We start from the raw sequence: 22,540 nt of genomic DNA, 5'->3' as shown, positions 1-22,540 counted from the left end.
TAAAATTTCCTCTCACTTTTCTAGAAAAAATAACATTGGTATCTGTTGCCGGTTAAAATGGGTTGTGGGCAACACCATCAATTCGCTTATGAGCCGAGGCATGGTTGAATAGTTTGAGGCCTGGAGTGGTCGAGGGTTGGTAAGCCGGTCTTACGACTGCGAGGAACAAAGGAGGGAGAATGTCACAAGCCCCAGATTGGTACCCGAGGTAGAAACTCCAACAATCAAGTTAGTATGGGTGCAACGCAAGATGGACAAGCCACAAAGGGAGTTGCGAGTTCTTAAATCAAAGTTGTTGATTGCACACCGACCTCTGCTCCAGACGCGCCCTGATTGGGCCTCCTCTGAGCGCCGCCTCAAACACGTGCAAACCCGCCATTGGCCAAAGCCATGTGCGCCTACATCATTATCATTTGTTGGATAACATGGCAGGATAGAAACCACCCCTCTCTACCATTGAAGCTAGATAGCCTTCAAAAAATCCAGAAATACACATACCTTAGCATAATAATAATAGCAAGAAAAGATATATCATAACCACATAATGCTTCATGCTTTTGAAACTAGGATGTTTACAATTTCGATGGTCGAATAATTGAAACTACAGAAGAATATTTGGTTTTATTTGAGTCGAGGAAAATAGGAGGGAAGCGAGAGGGAAGAATTGGACCCTTTAATATCTTCTGAAATAGGTGCTGAAATGAAAGAGGAATGCAGAGTAAAGATTCCAACTTAAAAATGACTTAAATGTTAAGGGTATTTAATTGGTTTATAATAAAATTTTTAAGGATAAAATAATCGTCTCAATGCCTGTACTTCATTCAGCAGTTCAGCAATACAAGAATCAAGTAGATTAACTTTTTAAGTTGTTGAAATTCTTAATGATGCATTATAAGATTTAGGATTTTTCAACATTCAATTTCAGTTCCTAGTTCAGCAGTTATATATCAAATCAAATGCAATCTGAGTAACAAATATAATGTATATCCATGAAGATACCTATGAAATTCACTGTTCTCTCTATTCTATATATATTGATGTGAAGTCCATAGACATTGCTGCAAAATCCGCAGGTGCATTCAGTCATCGCTGCAGGGATTGTTTCCATGGTTATGATATATATAAGAGTTATTGCCCAGTTAAAGCTAGATAGGGTTGCCTGCAGGTTAGCCCGGAACATCGAAAAAAGTTGGTTGGGCAATGGGTCGTATTGAAGTTTGGATGAGGGTCAGGCCGTCAGGGTTGAAAAATATGAATCTGACTCAATTATGGTTTAGGTTTAGGACAATTCAATCCAACTTGAATCCTATTTGTATTTATATATATATCTAGGGGTGTCAATGGACCGGATTCGTGGGTTGAATCCTCTTCAAATCAAAACTAATTTGAATGGGTCCAATGATCCGATAAGGCAAATTGAATGGACCAGTCCAGACTTAAGGGTCCAAATCATTTATTGGATTAAATTGGACCTGATCCATTTGTAATGGATTTATATTACATTGGATTGGGTCAGATTGAAATAATGTCTGAACCATTGATAGAAGATAAGATAGGGGTGTCAATGGATCAGGTTTGGGTTGGACACAATTTAAATTAAAATCAATATTTTCAAGAACCATCCATTAGATGGTCATAAACCATTGACTTGGTCAAGAGCCATCCAACCCAGCCGGTTCAACTATCCATCTGCTCAACTTGGTCATCGGGTTGTGGGCTATACATTCAATATATGCAAACTTTTGGAGGCCATAACTTTGTACCCTGATGTCTGATTGAAGTGATCATTTTTTTTTATTTTGGATAATTTTTAAGATCTTTGTGTCTCTAGGCTCCTTGCCCCGTTATTTTTGTGAAAAAACCCTTTTATTTTTCTAAAATTATAATTTTTAATATTTTTATAAATAAAAAATTAAAACATAAGTTAAATATAAAATTATATATATATATATATATACATCGATAAAATGATCTGATCCATTCAACTCGACTTCCATGCAATTGGACCACTCACATCCAAAATACTTGGCAGATTGAAATTGAACATGTAATGGATTCATGTTGGGCTGTATCGGGTTGGACGAACATCCGATCCATTCGCAGCCCAATATGTATGAACAGTTTTAAGTATAAAGGGAAAAAGCCTTCCCGTGTAGCATAATAAAGTACATCGGCTATGTCCTTCGGTCCGTGTACATATGATATTAAAACAAGTTAACCTTCACCCAGCACACTGTTAAGAAAAGTAAAATTCTGATTTGTTTTTGTTTCAAATTTCAGTTTTTTATTTGTTTGCAGTGTAATAAAATCTAAAGAAAAGTAAAATTCAGAACAAAGTAAATAAGAATTTTTTTTTGAAAATACAAATGAATTGAATGCAAATTCTGATTTGTTTCAAATTTCAGTTTTTTATTTGTTTGCAGTGTAATAAAATCTATGAAAAAGTATGGAAACACCCGATGCAGAATTCTGAATTCCAGCCCCTCTAGCCCTTTCCCCCCTATAAACCACATCCATCAATTCATGGTTAGGATGCATTCCCCCTATACTTTGGAGCAATAAAATTCTGATCTGGGCTGATTAGTCATTCTCCCTAAAATCTAACCAGAACAAAGTAAATAAGATTTTTTTTTTTTTAACTCAAATGAGTTTAATGCAAATTCTAATTTGTTTTTGTTTCAAATTTCAGTTTTTGATTTATTTGCAGTGTGATAAAATCTAATGAAAAGCAAAAATCCAGAACGGATCAGAATTTACATTTTTCTGATTTACACTCTCATGTGTTTGATTAGTTTTACTAGTGTAAATAAAATTGCACTAGAAGTAAATGGAACCTGGAGAGAATCCGAAAAAATTGACCAGGTTTAAAAGAGATTTCATGTTTGTTGTGATTAATTAGGAGCCGGTTGGAACTAATGTATGGGTTGAGGCCTTAGCCAGCAGCCCAGCCTCATTATATCATGACCTAACCATGGTTTTAAAAAATGACCCAAAAATAGAATCATTCTGGTCATTAATTTTTTGGTTAATGGTTTGATCGTTTAGTTCAAACAAATAGTTCATTCTGATAACAAAAATAAAAAAAATAAAAAATGGTTAAAACCGTTAAACGGATTAATAAGTCAATAATTCAATCACCCAAATCAACGGATCATGACTAATTCAATGAATTTTGGTCAAGGGTCGAATTTAAAATAAAATGAAACTGATTGCTTAAACGATTCCTAAAACGAATGATCCGACCGTCCAGGTGAACCGCAATTCAAAAACCATGGATCTAACAAAACCTGGAACATTAGTATATATAGCAACAGATTGAAAATTGAAACCTCCTATATAGGACCCATCAAATGACATGCCCCTCCCTAGCTTCGAATAATTTACAGGTGACAACTGACAAGGTACGGGCGTGTCCAGTTTATGGGTTGGGCTAGGAAAGGCCCATGCATGAGAATTTCATCTTAGGCTCAACTTGGTTCCAGTGCAGTGCAAATTTTATTTGTACTAGTGTAAATGTATAAATTTTACCAAAAAAAAGTGTAAATGTATAGGAGTATAAATAAGTTGGGTGTAAATTTTTGTATGTTTTTTTATTTAAATTTGATTGTCTTATTTAATTATGAGATGTGAAAAAGATTAAGACAATTTTAGCCTTGTTTGGAACTGATGCCGTTTTTTTTCGAAAAACATCACCTCATAATCTGTTTTCTGAACAAATGTTCACTGTCTGGTTGTGTTTATAAAAAAAAAAAAATTATGAGACTATGCCTGCATTAGAAATCGGGAAAGGCGTGGTTTGAGATTAAAAAAAAAAAGCCAGTTATTAACAATGCAGCACTATTTTCTCAGAAAATAGCACCGGAGAAACAGCACCAATTCCAAACATTACCTTTGTCCATATTTTATATGTTGGAGAAGGAAGCTAGATAATGCAATTTTTCACTTTATATGAGATTTGAAGTAGGTGGGTTGTGGTGTAAATATTTGTATTTGAATTCTTCTTATTTGAAGAAAAAAATACAAATACAGTACAAATACATACAATATAATATAAAATGCAAGGTTTTACACTATGTTTTTGTATTTTTACTCCTTTCAAATTGAGCATGGAACAAACTTTGCAGTGCAAATGAATATAAATATGACAAAAGGTATAAATTTTGTATTAGATAAAGGTGCAAATCATGACCACAAACAAAGTAATGCAAAATTGGACCGAATGCAAAATAATTATCTAATTCAGATTTGCATTGCAAACCTACAGAACCTTGATAAAGAACTCAGAAAATCAGAAACAATGTTAAATGTAGAGGGGCTTTCCATTAAAAAGAAGTAAATATACTAATAGGCTAATTAACCCAATTCTTATAATCAAAGCATCGAAATTTTGGAGGTCTTGCTTCCGGTTGCTATTTGGGACATAAGTTTCCTTTCTCTGCTTCCTTTCATATGCTCGTGCTTATGTCCCCATGGAGTGAAGTCCTTGAATCTGTCCATTTCATCTTCATCATCATAATCCTCGCAGCGTTTCACTCCTGCATCATTATCATGCTTGTAGCTTTTCACTCCTTTTTGTCCAATTCCATTGATAAGTGGGTCCAGTTCCAATCCAAGAAAACCAGTAGGCGTCTATGAGTAGAATTGATCTTCATCCGTCTTGCCTCTATCGAACAAATCAATATCTTGTGAAAACTTTTTTTTGTTATCTCCATCTTTTGACTTTGATTAGAGAGATGAAGTATATTATGTGACATGGTTTTTAAAATCGGACTGGACCGGACAGTCGGACTGGCAAAACCAGAAACAATCAGATGACTGCTTTCGGTTCTGTTTTTCCCAAAATCGATTTTTTCTCAAAAATTATTGATTCGATTAACAAATTGATGACTTGGGCAGTTAATCACTCAAACAGTTTTGACCGTTTTTTTTTTTACTTTTTTTGTCAGAATGGATCAACCATTTGACCCGGGAACGGACCCCTGACCGGTTCGTTCTCTGGGTCGGTTTTAAAAACCTTATTATGTGGTGCTTAGATAACCTATTTATATCATAGTCCCTTTCCTTTTCCGATTACAATTTTCTATTCTAATAGCTATCTGACTCTCAGAATCAGGTCACTATAGTTCTAATTTTTCTAAGGCTTTTTGAGTACTCATATCTTGTTAAGGATTTTTTTTCTTTCCACTTAATAACTGAAGTTCAATTCATTCAATCTTTCTCCGAATCCCCCTCTCAGTGACTCAGTTCAGAGTTCTACCCTTCCCTGATTTCAAAACCCCAGTTATCTCCTTTAAACCCCTCTTTGTATAGTGTTTATCTTATTCATTCCCCCTACTTCATAATAGCAATGTGGAAATAGAAATGGTGTCTCTTTATCCTATGCACCTTTCTCCTCAAAATAAAGAAAGCAATATAAATAAAAAAAAAAAAAATACAAAAAAAAAATAGAAAATCATAAAAGTTTCCATACCATGCTAAAAAAATGAGAATGTGAAATACACAAAAGGTTTACAATCGGTTTGGTCAAAACACCCTGATTTTACTTTCCAACTTTACCCTCAACTTTCTATTTTTTTTCATTATATATATTGTCACTACAAATAATTATGAAAAACATAAAATAAAGAAAACAATATAAATTACAAAAAACAAAGAAATACATTGAAAATTTACAAAAAAAATATAGAAAATCATAGAAACTTATATATCATACTGAAAAATGAGAATGGTGCAATTGGTTTGGTCAAAACACTCTAATTTTACTTTCCAACTTTACCCTCAACTTTCTATTTTTCCCATTATATATATGTTATTGCAAAATAATTATGAAAAAACACATAAAATGAAGAAAATAATATAAATTATATAAAAAAAGAAATACATAAAAAATCATAAAAATTGAAGAAAATAACATAAATTACAAATCTATACCCAATATATGAAAGCATAGTCAAATATCACCATCAATATCAAATACCCCGTGCACCGCACGGGCCATTCCACTAGTTTTAACAAAAAAAAAAGAAAAAGAAAAAACTCCCCTGTAATTGTTTTTAAAAGCCTACTTACTAGCTAGTTTACTAAAAAGTTCCTTCGGTCAAATTGAAGAGTAAAATATTTTTAGTTTATAAATTCATTAAATAGGGTGCAGTCTAAAAGGGCAAATTTGACATTTTGAATTACATAAGAAGATCCCCCGACCAGTAGAAGGTAATTTTTAAGTGAACCTTACTCAATAAGGGAACAAGGAAACACATTGATCAATTCATCCATGGCTATGCAAAAACCTAACGCCAAACGGAGTTCTCTACTTAGGCCCTGCTTGGTTCGCAGGAATAGGGGTCTGGAATCGGAAACGGAATGGCCTGGTTGGGCAGAATCGGAATCTCATTCCCATTCTTGCTGGAATGGCATTCCCCCATTTGAGGGAATGACCATTCTCTGCCCTTCCTTTGGGAATGAAATCCCATTTCTGCTTATTTTAATTCCCATTCCCATTCCTGTCTCAACCAAATAGATTATGGGAATGGACCATTCCGATTTTGATTCCAATGGATTTCAATTCTGATTCCAACTACAAACCAAACGGACCCTTAATTTAATTTGTACCATCCTTGACCATCCAATTATTTGTACCATCCTATGTAGACTGTCAACAGGTAGCGGGCCAAGACAACTAGAATCGTAATCAATCGGATAGGAAATATTGAGGACCTAGAGCAAAACTGGACCTGATAGGGTCTGTAATTTTCAAACTCAGAACTGAATCGATTGATTATCGGGATAATCGGGTTTGATCCAATGGATCCAAATATAATAAACAAATAAATTTAATATAATAAATATTATATATATTATACATTATGTATATTATATAATTTATTTAATATATATATATATATATATATATATTATATATATAAATATAACTTGGATCAGATCTAAATCGGTTCGGGACTGAGTTGAACCGATTTCGAATTGATAATAATCAGGACCCAGAATTGACCCATCAGTTCTAATCCCTAGACCAAAACCGGCCCAATCAGTTCAGGCCCATCGGATCCGTTGGGTTGGACCCAATCCATTGGCAGCCTTAATCCTATATGGAAGTAAACAGGACAATTAATCTAAGGCTATATTTGGCTATGTTTGATTTAAAGGTTGTCTTTGGTTGCAATGCAAATCTTGGCTGGGTGTAAAATATGTATCCGCTTCAGTTTTGTTTTCATTTGTTTGCAATTATAATTTGTATTTTCATATAATAGAAAAATTGTCCTTTTATCTATTTTGCACTATTTGGCCTTACAAATTTTGCATCCCAAAAACTGACGTAATTTTACAATCTTATTCCCAGGTAACGTCTTCTTTCCTCTTTTTTCTTTCATTTAAAGCGAAGACCACTTCATTTTACTTCTCACAAACAAAAAAGACAACTCAAATCATTTACACCATTGAACTCAACCCTATTGGACTCCCATGATTTACACCAGTGAAAATGAAATTTATACAGTCAAATCAAATTATTTGTCTCATCTCCAACATTGAACAATCAATCTAAACATTGATCAGAACCATCCATTGAATCCCCCAAAACCTAACATTTGGTGGCATTTTAGCTGAGGGATTTAGTCCATGTCAGACTTATTTTGAAACATCCTCAACCGCTGGTTTGATATGTCTTTCCTTATACAGGATATAAAAGGTTCTAATCCATCAAACATGAAGCATCACCCTTCCACAAAACTCTTATTGTGCTGCGGCCCATGATGTAGCCAAATTCAAGCATGATCCTTCCACAAATCAAACGCATCTATCTTTTACATCAAGCATGAAGAATTTGTGTGGAAAATTAATGTTAGGATTCATGTATTTTGGAGGTAAGATTAAAAATACAGGGCTTTGAACTCCTTTTGTATTAGAATTGTGTCTATTGAGTTAATTCTTTTTGTATTTTGTTTTCTTTTAACCTCTTGAAGCATGTTGAGAAAAAAATATATTATACATTCTATCCAAATGCTTGTAAGAGTTAGAGGTGCTTTTGACACATGCACATGTTGAGCTGGTCGGGGCGTGGGTGTATACGTGCTTTAAAACCATATCTGTTTTGGTTATGTTTTGACTGTTTTCTTTTAAATTGGGCAAATTTTTTAAATTACCCTTTCGGTTTAATTAATTGATTAAGTATGCTTTACTGTTTCAGAAAATTGGTAGTGTAATTAAATATTGACAAAAGGGTTGAAATGTCAACCCATTAAATGTCATCTACCTTTCCTCGTATGTCGGCACCTCCTTCACGGATTTATCCGATTGCCGCCCAACCCACCCCCTCCTCTCCCTCTTACCCTCTTCTTTTTTTTGATCTATCGTCGCTCCCAGCAGTATGAGGAAGAACAGGGTTGAACCGTTCCTTTGTTACACGTGTACAGCTAGATTGGAAGGTTCTTGTGTAAGGTCGCAATAGAGGGGTTACGGAGTCTAGTAGACGGAGGCGACGAGGGGGCAAGGGCGATAAGGGAGGTAGAAGGAGCAGGTACATCCACCGGTCGTTGTAGAAGGAGCGGGAACTTCCTTGTCGAAACAGCTACTCAAGATGGTATCCTTACAGAGAATTCACTCACTCACTCTCTCTCTCTATGGGGAAAAAGCCACCCGTGCTATTAGCTGCCATAATGAGAGGTCGTAATCCAACCCAGACAAAGCCGCAGTTAACAGGGCCAACTCCGACCAACCCAGCATACAATGGCGATGGTAGGGGAGGAAAAACAGGGGAGGTGACTTGCAAGTTGAAGAAGAATATAATGAAGAGGAAAGAGAGAGAGATATAGACAAAGGGCGGTCCGGTGAGGAAGGTTCGATCCAAATTGCCGAGGGTATAGGCAGCAGCAATGATGACCACCATAGCCGCTGCCACCGCCATAACCATCACCACCACTGTGGAGTCCTTCACCCCCCACCATCGCTTCCTCTAGACTGCATTGAATATCCTTACAAAGAGTACACTTTTCTCTCTCTCTCGATTTGGGTCTTCGAGGACCAAAAGACCATTGCCTCTCTCAATAGGTAAAAGGGGAGGTTTGGTTGGTTTTGATGGATCATGGGATTCAGTGGGTTAAGTGAGGTACAAACTTACCATGGCAAGTCGGAACACAGGCCAATGAGATCAGATCTGTTCATCACATCTGGCGCCTCACACGTACTTATTAATGAATATTCATGAGAGATGTTCCCAATGCATGATAGATGTACCTGTGTGGGGCCCATTTATAAGGAGTAAATCCCGTCACCAGGTCAAATCCCATTTTAGACTACCGAACTTTGAAACTTTTGGGCTTCAAAAAAGCTGCGGTTAGTACAAGAAATATGACCTTTAGTTACGAACAAAACTGTGGTTAAAAGTTAAAAAAACCGTAGATATAAACATATAGCTATGGACAGAAAATCATAACCTATATTCGTGTGGCTATAGCCTATGACTACGGTTCAAATAATTCATGGCTATAACTTATCGCTTCAGTAATTGTCTGTAGCTAAAAGATAGATGCACCATCAAATTAGCCTTTAACCACTGACTGAACCGTAGGTAAAGGATACATATTGCTACAGTTTTTAAGTTGTCCGTAGCTATAACCACAGATTTTCATCTAACCGTAGCTAACTACCATTTATAGCCACAATTTGTTATATAACAGTAGCTAGTTGTACTAACATATAACCACGGTTTTTTGATAAACCATGGCTAAAACATTAATCTATAGCCATGGTTTTTGGAAAATCTGTAGCTAAATGTTTCAATCTATAGCCATGGTTTCTTGCAAAGCCATAACTAATTGTTTCAATTTATAACCATGGTTTCTTACACAATCATAGCTAATTATTTCAATTTATAACTATAATTTTTTCAAATAATTGTGGCTATATTCTAATTAAAATAATAAAATAGCAACAATTGAGAATTTCACTTTAAAGCAATATATGTTTTATTCATACATCACATGAAAATTATATAATAATTTCTAGCAAATGATTATATTATCATGAAAAGAAATCATATGCCATGAATAATTTGAATACATCCATTGTTTGACATGTATTACAAATGTCAAATTTCTCTTACTACATATTAAGGTTTACATGACCTTAAAAAACAAAAATAAAAAGAGAAACTCTGAATGTAAAAAATTATCCATTGTCTTCAGCCACACATTAAGGGTTTCTCGTTACATGTTTAACCTACAAAGAAAAAACAACCAAAGTTAGAACAAGGATTACTTAAAGATTAAGAGAAGATGAACCTCTTGAATCTAAGTTTAGCACAAGCACATTAAAGGGAAAAAAGAAGATAAGAGAAAGAAAGAACAAAAAAAAGAATTAGACACTCTACGATCTTGGGAGGTGGCAATTATTCAACAAGATAGTAAAAGGTAAAAACCATTCATAAAATTCTCAATCATTTATTTAAATAGTATGGCCACTCTTTCAGGTGAGACCCTTGGTCCTAATCCTTTGAATATGTAATGCAAGGAAATGGACCGAACCCCTGATTCACACTTGAGTCCTATGGATCTCACAATTTTGACTCATAATGGATCTCTCACTTGAAATCTTGTAAAGTTGTGATCTAGAACACCGTTTTCCAATTTTTCTTCTCTAAGACAAACCATAAACTATAGCATTTTAAAAACATTAATTATTATACCGCATGTAGCTGAAAAATTATTATCCATGAATATAAACATATTATTTTCTATGTAACATGTTTCATGGTGTTATAATAATCTCTTTAGCTATTACCACATAAGTACAAAGTTGTGGTTTTCTGATTCTATCTTTTCATCTAATTTGACTCAATTAAGTACCTGAATTTATTCTTTTTCTTTTCCTTTCTTTTCCAATTTTGGTGGTTGTGGTTTTTTGGTTCTATCATGTTATATTCTACTCTGCATGTATTAAAGATTTGATGAAGATCCACCAAACCATCTAAATTGAGGCTTCAATTAAATACATGGAGATTTTAAATCTAGGTCAAGATAGTATAGTTTTTCTAGGACTTTTCCAAACAATAAGATACTTTGTCCTTTTCTAGGCTCTATCATAATTTGCATTTGATTATGCATGCTTTCTTCATTCAGCTGCTACCAAATCCCGTTAAATATATAGTTTACATACATCTGAAATGTGATGAAAGCTATGCCATATTTCTATTTACTTTCTCATTATCTCACAAATGGATTGGGATTTTAAATCTAGTCCAAGATAGCAGGATTTGTCAATAAATATAATGTATGGGAAGCATTTACATAAAAACATTTGATCCTAGATCAGCACATCGATACCAAGAAACTTAAAGGGTCATGACCCAAAATTGGTCCTGGCTATCCAAGGTAATTGCTTAATATAGCTACTAAAAATTTTCAACAGAATTATTATACATTAGAAAAGAGAAAAAAAAATTAATTTTACAACTTCACCATAGATGCCATAAAAACCTTCAAAATACAGTATACTTGGAGCTAAAAGTACTTGTTATTCCCACTAAATAGGAGTACTAAAATGCAAATAGGTAAGGATGCCATTAATTTGGTTTTCTTAATTCTGAAGCCTCATGTGTATCTTTTCCTGTCATAAAACGAAAATATCTTTGTGTGTATACATATTGTGTTCAAATGCGAAGAAAAACCAAAACCCATGTCTCATATCAACTTATTTCTTTCTTAGAATTTATATAACTTGTGTAGTTGCAGCTTTATCTCATATTCAAGTTACTTTTTGTGTGAAAACACTCAAAATTCCAAAGTTTATAATAAAGGAAGCAATCCTAGGTCCAAGACTACAAAAGGTTAAAATTAAGCTGGCTAGAAACTTAAAAATCCATGAAAATATGCAATTTGGAGCTGCCATTTAAATGAAGCCATCTTTCCAGAAAACTCATCTAATATTTTGGTCATTTGCTTGTAGGTTTAGTACAATCAAAATCAAATTAAAGAATAAAAAGCAAACTCCATAACATCAAAACATTTAACGGTGGGCTGAGATCTCACTTTGTTTCTTGCTCTCATATTTCCTCCTCTCTTGAAGCTTACTTTGGATCCAGATAAAGATCTATAAACAAAACCAAAGTCCTTGTCAACTGACTAATGATTCTAAAACGAAAATGATAGAGAAAACCCTTTCTTACCTTGAGTCATTTTGTAACACTTACGGTGGGTTGAGATCTCACTTTGTTTCTTGGTCTCATATTTCCTCCTCTCCTGAAGTTTACTTTGCATCCAGATAAAGATCTATAAACAAAACCAAAGTCCTTGTCAACTGACTAATGATGCTAAAACGAAAATGATAGAAAAAACCCTTTCTTACCTTCAGTCATTTTGTTTAGATAGGTATGAGAGCTCTGTTTTTTTTTTATGCCATGTATGAAAACTCTGTTGAAAACACATAATGGTGGTGTTGGAAGCAATGCCATTGGAGGTGGTAGTATTAGAGAAGAGGGAGAAATGAAAGATAAGAGGGAGGAGAGGGTTTCTATGCTTTCAGGATTTAGTGGATGAAGAATGAGAGAGAATAGAGGGGATAAGGGAGGATAGGGTTTCTGTCATTTAAGTGTTCGGTGGAGGAAAATAAAAGAGAAAGAGGGACGGAGGGAAGTTTGAGGGACAGAGATGAGAAGAACAGAGATGGTAGAGAGAGCGAACAAGAGACTGATTCGATGAGCCATGAGGGAAACAGAGTAAACAAGAGTAACCCGCGCAAGCTCGCGGAAAAGTGGTATAGGTAGAGCCCGCGCGTGGCTATTTTAAATATTTTGTTTTTCATTTTTCATTCTAGGATATATCAACGAAATAAATTTGGGACACGCCGCAGGCTGGTGGGTTGGCCCGAGCCCGAGCCTGGTCCGACCATTGGGCCTAGGTCTTGAGCCTAAATCCGGCCCTCATATAAAGTCCGAAGCTTGAGTCTGAGCCCAAGCCCAGCCAAAAATTTGGAAAAGATATTTTACTCTTTTTATTAAATTAAAAACTATTTTATTTATATTAAAAGACCTCAAAACTTAAAAAAAATAATAATAATAACAAAACATCCCACTCCTTGAAAAAAAAAAGAAAAGTAAAGGTTGGACCCTAGCTGGACTCAAGCTTGGCTTGGGCTTTTTAGAGAAAGACTAAGCCTGGCTAAAAAAGGGTTGGGACCGATGTTTTAGGCCCTAGCCCGAGCCCATGGGCCTGAAATCCTCTCTAAGCCTGACTTATGTATTTATGAAATTTTTAATAATTTATTTTGAATTTTAGTTATTATTAAATAGTAACTATTAATTATTATTGTTTTCATCAATAATGAATTAATAATAATTTATTAATTATTAATCATGTGTACTTATTGTAATAATTTCTCAACTATTAATAGTAATTAATAAATACTTAGTATCTTTAATCAATAATACATCATTAATATTTTTATTTTTTCATACATCAATTACATTTTTAACCATTGCAATAAATATTTACTAGTTTAACAATCCTCAAGGGTAGGATTGTTAAACATTTATGGTATCATATTTATATGACCTTATAGCTACTCATAACTAAAATCCGTGGCTATAGCTATAAATAGCTTTTAGCCACAGACAAGTGTTATTTAGCCACGAATAAGATTGTTGTAGTTAAAGATTAGTTTCATAGTTATAACCAGGGATAACTAAAATCCGTGGCTATAGCTATAAGTAGCTTTTAGCCACGAAAAAAGTGGTATTTAGCCACAGAAAAAACCGTAGTAATAGGTTAGCTTAACTTATAATTACGGATGCCTAAAACCCGTGGTTATAGGTAGTTATTAGCTACGGACAAGCTGCTTTTAACTACGAACAGAACGACCGTAGCTAAAACTCAAGTTTTTGCCACGGACAAGTAGATGTCTGTGATTATAGCCTAATTTTTAGCTACGGTTTTGATGTCTGTAGCTAAAATACAATAGCTATAGCCCCATTTTCCTGTAGTGGGTTGGGTTTAGATGGTTTAGAATGGCGTAATATGCAAATTTGAAACATGGATGCTGTGCAGCTGTAATTGGATTATTGTAAGCTAAGTTGGAGATAGTGATGATGTTATTAAGTTATTAAGAATAACTTTTTGGGACCGGAATCAAATTCTTGAAAATTTCGGGTTTTCAAGAATAGAAACCTGAAATAACAAGGGCAAATTTGAAGGAGAATAAGAAGAAAAGAGGAAGATGGAGGGAAGAAAGAGAGAGAGAGAGGTCAGAGGAAGAAGAAGCTATTGGTCGAGAAGAAGGGAACGGAGGTAATATTGGGTTAAAAAAAATGTCACGTGGTGTCACGTGTGTATGGGTTTTGACAGAATATTAACGGATGTTAATGGTAAGGGTAGAACTAGTCAATTGTCAGAAACAATAGGGGTAGCATTAGACAATAGTCAAACAATAGGGGTATACTTAGTTAATTAGCTAAACCACAAGAGTAAATTAAGATATTTACCCTTTTAAATTTGGTTAATCGTACTATCCGAGCCATTTTCTATTTTATTTAAATGTGTCTTTTGGTTTGGACATTACATCATCTTCCTCCTTGTGTCTCTTGGAAGGGGTGGCTTGCACACTATTCAGGAGAGACATATTTCTCTATAAGAACATCTCTATGTCCATTTGGGTAGGGATGGCAATTTCTACCCTACTCAGTGGATACCCGCCCCTACCATCCCTTGACAAGGTGTTTTTTTTTTTTTTTGCTTGGAGGACGGGTTTTGGGATTCTACAACCCGGACGAGTACGAGTAAGGTACGATATTAGGATAAAGCCTAAACCCAACCCTCCCCAACCCACATATTATTGGAAAGCATATAAACTTTATATACTAGGTGTTGAATTTAATAATATTTTAAATTTTATGTGAAGGATAATTGATAGTTTATGTGTTTTCTACATGTCTTAATCAAATAATTGGAAATTTTGTTGTTTATTTGTTTTATTTTACTTTTTTATTGTTTATATATGATAAAAAATAATAGGAAATTAGATGCAGGTTCTAAACCCAACCCGCCCCTACCCTTGAATGCTGTGAGGGTAGGGTTAGGGAGGGTTTTGCATTTTCATGTGTGAGGAGAGTTTAGATTCTCAAAATCCAACCCATTAAGAGTTTTGGGGCAGGTAGGAGTTAGGAGGTTTAAGAAGTTAGGTAAGGTCTAGAATTTACAAAACCCTTCCCAAACTTGCCCTTTGCCATTCCTACATTTGGGTGATTGAAAATCCTTTATAAGTAAAGTATTTACCATTCCAATGGTATTGAATATAGGGGCAAATGATGTTTTAAGGAGAATGACCAAATAACACCAACTCAGTCCATTCATACTATTTGCAAGGTTCAATTTGTAAGTTTGCAATTTATAGTCAACTTTTTCCAAAGCAGCTCTGCACCACTGCTGCACTCCAAGTTTTCAAATACAGAACGATAAGTTCCATTCTCCCTTTATTACTATATTTTACAACGGTTCTGCACCACTGCTGCAATTGGGAGGCGATTACTATAAGGGGTTTTGCTACTCTTTCTCTCCTTTTCATCACCTTTGATTTCTTTCATAAGGGGTTTTGCTACGCTTTCTTTCCTTTTCATCACCTTTGATTTCTTTTCTATTCCTGGTTAAAAGTAAACACACACATTGCACTCTTCTCATTTACTCCCTAGACTTGTTCATAAGCCGGGCCGGGCTGGGTTTGAGCCGGGCTTTGACTCTTTATTAACAGAAAAATGTTAGGCCCGAGCCCAGCCCGAAGCCCGACCTAATAAAAGAAATTCAAAATTTTCCCTATTCAAATAGACATTATCTATTTTAATTCAAATGTTTTTTCCCCTATTTAAATGAACAATGGGCCTACAAGTGAATCAACAACCTTCTCAAATAAAAAAATTTATTCAAATGGACATCACATAGGGTTTTTACTTAGGTTTAACTATAGGTCGGGCCGGGTTTACTTAGGTTTAACTATAGGTCGGGCTGGGCCGGGCTCGGACCGGACTATTTTGGCAAAGCCCGAGCCCGACTTGAATTTTATGCGGGCCGGGCTTTTTGGCCCGAGGTTAAGCCCGTGGGCTAAAAAGCCTGTTCAAGCCCGTCCGAGGGTCGGGCCGGGCCAGGCCGACCCGTCGGGCCACCTGACCCATGAACAGGTCTATTACTCCCATATTTTTTTGGCTACTTGCACCTCTGCAAATGAATCTGTACTCAAACAAATAAAGCTTAGGCTCAATTTGGAAGGAGTACAAGTGCAAATATGTACTGCATAAATATATATAAAATGATACAAAATATAAGATTTTGCACTCTACATATTTGCATTTGTACTCCTTTCAAACCCAGCCTTAAGTACATAAAATAAAGAAAGGAACTTCGTGTCAAACCAAACAACACTCCATACACAAAAGACATAAAACTCAGCTACTCAGCACACACACACATATATAAATAGCCAAAATTTATTAAAATAAATTCACTACAATTGTTTGTAGAAACAATATCTAAAAATATTACCCCAAGAAAAAGAAAAACTCTGGAATTACTTTTAGAAAAATTTTCTGCAACTACTTAGGGAAGCAACACCATTACAATAATAACGAGAATATTCGTCATCAATAATGGCTAAACCCAACAAGATGAGAAAAACAAAGGAAGATCAAGTAAGCATATTAAAACGACACAATGGACAGTAATGACTCTTCTCCAGCCACCCAGTAATGCACCTTTCATGAAAAAGATGAGAACATGGCATCCTTTTTAGCAATGACCCCACTTCAAACTCATCCAAACAGATCCTGTTGAATCACCCTCAACGTCAAATTTCACCGTCTCTAGTGCCTTAATTGATGCTTCTGAAGCTGGAACGAAGCCATAACCTCTTCCGTCATCCTCCTCCATTGATTCCCTTAAAGCTCTTTCAATGGCCGCCCTCTCATCGTACAAACACAAAAACAAAACTCCTATCCCCGCATACATCGACAGTTTGTTGCGCCTTGAATTCGAGTCCCAGCTAATAATCTTCTGTACAGAGGATAATATACAATGGCAAATCATCTCCTGCACAGAGGATAATGCATAAATTAAACGGCGACCATCTGATACGTCGTTCACATTGACGCGCACCTCTGACAGCAATTCAGAAAAGATTTCCTCCGACGTGTTTTCACAGAAGGTATCAGGGTCGTGAGAGAATGTTGCTTTGATGGCGGGGATCTGCTTTTGACAAACCAACTTTGTTTCACCGTTCACCAACCGAACCAAACATCGAATCTTGGAATCCACGAAAAACTTACAATGGAGCTCCCTGAATGAGTCGGATGATCGGTCGTCTGTATTCTCCTGCCAGGATTTGAAAAGCACACAAAACTTTTGCAATCTGAAGGGAAACTCAGTCGTTCTTGGTGGCATCGGCATGGAAGCTCGCAGCAGCTAAGAAGAAGATAAAGAAAGAGAACTGCGATGTTGAAGAGCAAAGTAGTAAGTTCGGGTGTAGTAGTAGTCCGTGGTAGATTGAGTTCGGTTTGCACTTTTGCAGTGATTGAGTTTGCTTTATATGAATTCGCAGTGACCTATAGAAGAAATAATTAATGTCAGAATTGTTTCTGTTTCTAGTTATAGAAGGAACTTGCAAAATTCTACACTAAAATCTCCTTCCATTATTGTTCGAAAGCCAAAGGAAAGAAAAAACAAAGCTTTAATTGGAAAGGAGTTCTTCATCTTTACGTCTTCCTTGTGAGTGAAGCAGATTTGTCTGACGGCCGGGGCAAATTCTATTGGTTATTGGGATTTAGGAGTTGCACTTTGTTTACAGAAAAAAGAAAAAAATAGAATTGAATAGTTGAAGAAATCAGAATCGGACTATAACAGAATTCTTATATAGAAGGATATAGCGTTCCAGGTAAAGTGGGAAAGCAAGTTTCCTGTTTTTTAATGAGTTCGTTTTGTTATTTTTACTAGCCCGTGCGATGTACAGGAAAATCTGAAAGATTAAATAATTTTATTTATTATTAATTAATATTAAATTAATAATCTAAATTTGTTGTTAATTAACTAAAAGTATTTAAAGTTATTGTTAATATCTAAAATTTTAATAATTGTATTTACATTATTGTTAATTATATGAACAAATATTTTTTAATAAATTTATTTTTATTAAAAGTTATAGTAATTTTAATAAATATTGTTAATTATTTAAAAATATTGTAATTAATAAATAAATTATTTTCATAAATACTGTTAATTAATTAAAATACTGTATTTATTGAGAATACTGTTAATTAATAAAATATTGTATTTATTAAAAATACTGTAATATTTAAAATAATGTTTATTATTATTATTAATCAATTAATACTGCTAATTATTAAAATACCGTAATTATAAAAAATATTAGTAATTAATAATACTGTTCTCCAATAAATACTGTAATTATTGTATTACTGTATTTATTTAAAATACAATATTTCTGGAAATTATCATATTTTCAGAAATATATTGGTAATTTCTTGGCTAAAAATAATTTAAATGTAATTTTCTGGTAATTAAGTGTAATTTTATGCTGTTTATAGCTTAAATTATAATTACTGTTAATTACAGTTTAAAAATAATTTAATTACAGCTTAAAAATAAATACTGTGAATCATATTACTGTTAATTAATTATTGTTAATTTTCCAGTAATTGCTATCTTAAATTATAATTACTGATAATTACAATTTAAAAATAATTTAGTTGCATTTTAAAAATAGTTATTGTTAATTGCTGTTAATCAATACAGTTAGTTAATTAAAATACTGTATTTATTGAGAAAATTGTTAATTAATAAAATACTGTATTTATTAAAAATACTGCAATATTTAAAATACTGTTTTATTATTATTATTATTATTATTATTATTATTATTATGTTAATTAATTAATACTATTAATTATTAAAAATACTGTAATTATGAAAAATACTCTTAATTAATAATACTGTTTTTCAATATATACTGTAATTATTATATTACCGTATTTATTTAAAATACATTAATTTCTGGAAATTATCATATTTCTTGTTTAAAACTAATTAAATGTAATTACAGTTTAAAAATATTGGTAATTTCTTGTTTATAATTACTGTTAATTACAGTTTGAAAATAATTTAATTACAGCTTAAAAATAAATACTATGAATTATATTATTGTTAATTAATACTATCTTAAATTATAATTACTGCTAATTACCATTTAAAAATAATTTAGTTACATTTAAAAATAATTACTGTTAATTGCTGTTAATTAATACCATTTTTAATAAGTATTTTTAATTATTTAAAAATATTGTAATTAATTAATACATTATTTTTCATAAATACTATTAGCTAATTAAAATATTGTATTTATTGAGAATACTATAATATTTAAAATACTATTTATCATCATCATCATTACTATTACTACTACTATGTAATCCGTGTATTACACGGATTTCTTTATCCATATAATACATGGATTGCTTTACCCGTGTATTGCACGGATATTTGAACCTGCACCGTTATCTGAACAATATTTTCGAAAACAGGTGGGAGACAACCCAATTAGATCGTCTTCTTCACCCGCACGCTAAAACGGGTCCTATAATGACCCACTTCTATTTTTTACCATTTTTTTCTAGAATTTTGACAATAGGAAATGATTGAACCGAGTTGAATGAAGTGTTTCTTGGTGGAAAGAGTTGCCTGAAATGGAGAAGAGTTAACGAAATTGCAGTTGAAAATTCAAAGAAGAAGAAAAACGAAAAACAAAGAAAAACCAACCTAAAATGGAAAACGGTGCATTTCAGATAAGGTTCAAAGTATCGGAAAGGCAATTTTAAGATACGTATCGGGATACGCCTTGGATATGCATGTATATCAGAGAAAAACTATAATACGCATATATACGCTTGGAAACACTATAAGTACTTTAGTAAATCATAAAAATACATCAACAACACTAAATATAAGACCTCGATGAGGTGTATATACATTAAATTAATATATTTTAATGGTTTTATGAAGAATATAGTATAGCTAATTATAATTTCATTAAAAATCCTATGCTTAACTATAATTTATAAACTATAATTCTTAAGTTTTAATGTTTTATGGGATGAGAAAAACCCAACTCTCCTATCCAACCATAAAACATGAATTGGCACAACTTCTATGTGAAAATATAATTAATAATTATTTATTGTTTAAATAATTATTATTTATTATTCATTTCCAAAAATTATAAAATAAATAAACATTATATAATATATTCAAAAAATAGTTATTAAAGAAAAATTTTCAATTGTGGATATGATAGATCATCCATAGAACTATAATATATTCAATCATTGTAATCAAATGATAAAATATAATTAATTAATTAATTATTTTTTTAATTCTAAAAAGTAAAACATAATTATTAAAGAAGAAATTTCAACTAGTCTATGGATATGATAGATCATCCATATAATTATAATATATTCAATTGTTATGATGAAATGATAAAATATAATTAATTATTAATTATTTTTTAATTCTAAATATATATATATATATATATATATATATACATATACATTAAAGAAGAAATTTCAATTGCTCTATGAATATGATAGATAAATCCATAGATCTAAAACATATTTAGTCTTTATAGGCAAAGAAAAAACTTACAATTTCAAATTTTTTGTTAATTTATATTTTCCCCAAATATCTTCATGAAATTTCCATAAATCTGTTGATAGCACAAAAAAATGTGATTTTGAAAGTAAGAAATGTAGATCAACATAAATTTAAACAATCAAGAAAAAGGAAATCACAAGATATTATAAAAGATTGAAAAAAATTTACGGAGAAGTACAAATACACACGATGCAGAATTCTAAATTCCAGCCCCCCTACTACTAGCCCTCTCCCCCCCTATAACCACATCCTGCCCGTGAATTTGGTATCAATTCATGCTCAGGATGTACTTTTGGGATATAAAATTCTGATCTACGCTGATTGGTCATTCTCCCAAAAATTTACCTATTTTGTCTTTTTTTTTCAAAATTTGAAAATTCTTTTAAAAAAATAATGATTCACACTTGTTTCTTACAAAATTTTGTAAATCTAGCACTTTAGGAATGAAGTTTGGAGCTTTAGAGTTATTTGGGGGTGAAAGAAGGCTTATTTCGGGGAAAAGAAGCTTGCTTTTCCCCTTTTAATTTTTTTTTTAGTTTTTGGCCATATCTTTTTTGTCGATACATTACTGATATGCCCCGATACACCCTCAATACGTAGGGGTGATGATTTCAGCATGGCCTGGCTTGACTTAGAAATTCTGGGCTTGGGCATGGGTTTTGTGTTCAAGCCCGAGCCCACATCAGACGCGCACATTTTAGGCCCAAGCTTGGGCTTAATACTTCAAGCCTGGCCCGACCTGCATATACTTAAACTTGCACATTTTGTGTATAATGTATACATATGTATACATGCTATTTTACATTATATTATATATTATATATATAAATATTATAACATGACATGTATAATTTATATTATATGTAATATTTTATATTACATAATGTATAAAATAAGTTTATATGCATGTTATGTCATTTAATTTATAGATATATAATGTTTTACATATGAGTGACATTGGCCCGGAATCAGGCCTAACTTGACCCGAGCCCGTATAGACCTAGGCTAGGGCTTATGATTCAGGCCCGGAACCCTAGATTGGGCCGGTCCCGGGCCTAAGCTATAGCCCTTATCATAAGTGCAAAGCCTGGCCCAGCCCATGATCACCCCTCTATTGATATGCCCCCGATACGCATGAAAAAAGACGAAACGTCCGATTTCCATGCATATCCTGCATCAATTTTTAAAAGATACGATACAATACGCCCCATATCAGATGTATTGTATCGAAATTTTAAACCTTGATTTCAGAAGAAAAACGAAAAACAAAGAAAAATGAAACTTATCTCTCCAACTTACTGTAAGAAAAAAAATACCAACTTGAAACTTATCTCCAAGGTTCTCACTACCATCTATAAACCTCTCCAAAACTTTATTTCCAACGTACTGAGACCATCTTTAGAAGTTGGAAACACATTCGAAATAGGATTTATCTCCAACGTTCTCACAGGGTTTAATTTCTGTGAACACAATACAGAACAAAGGATTTAATAAAAAAAATAGGATTTAACCCAGAAAAAATAGAAAACATAATTTAAAAACATACCTGATATGTGTTCACTGAAGAATGATAAAAAACTGGAGGATGTGGCTTTGTTCTTCTGTGTTCACCGGTCTTAGATTTTTAATGTCTGAAGTGGCTTTGTAACTTTGAGTGCGAGAACTCCTTTGAAATGAAGATAGAGAGGCATTCAGAGTATCCATTGAAATAAAAGCTTGTGGTGGGAGATGCATTGGAATCCCAAACGCCTCCTGCAAAACATCTCACTACAAACTCATTTTATTGGTTTAAATGATATTATGTGGATTAGAAAAGAAAAATTCAAAAT

At 33.3% G+C, this 22,540-nt stretch overlaps 1 long non-coding RNA gene across 1 annotated transcript; it reads right to left on the bottom strand.

Moving 5' to 3' along the window:
* Positions 1 to 10,006: 10,006 nt before the first annotated feature.
* LOC148855219 (uncharacterized) lies at positions 10,007 to 12,738 on the bottom strand. Its single transcript, XR_016094975.1, has 4 exons — positions 12,355 to 12,738; positions 12,176 to 12,278; positions 12,039 to 12,099; positions 10,007 to 10,230 (listed from the first exon to the last, which is right to left on the bottom strand). It is a non-coding gene; the product is annotated as an uncharacterized LOC148855219 (long non-coding RNA).
* Between the last annotated feature and the right edge of the window lie 9,802 nt (positions 12,739 to 22,540).

The sequence above is a fragment of the Nelumbo lutea genome, chromosome 4 (assembly GCF_056320005.1).
Source record: "Nelumbo lutea isolate HS-2025 chromosome 4, American lotus-T2T, whole genome shotgun sequence".
NCBI lineage: Eukaryota > Viridiplantae > Streptophyta > Magnoliopsida > Proteales > Nelumbonaceae > Nelumbo > Nelumbo lutea.
The sequence above is the reverse complement of the archived record's forward strand: the minus strand, read 5'-3'. Positions and strand labels throughout refer to the sequence as shown.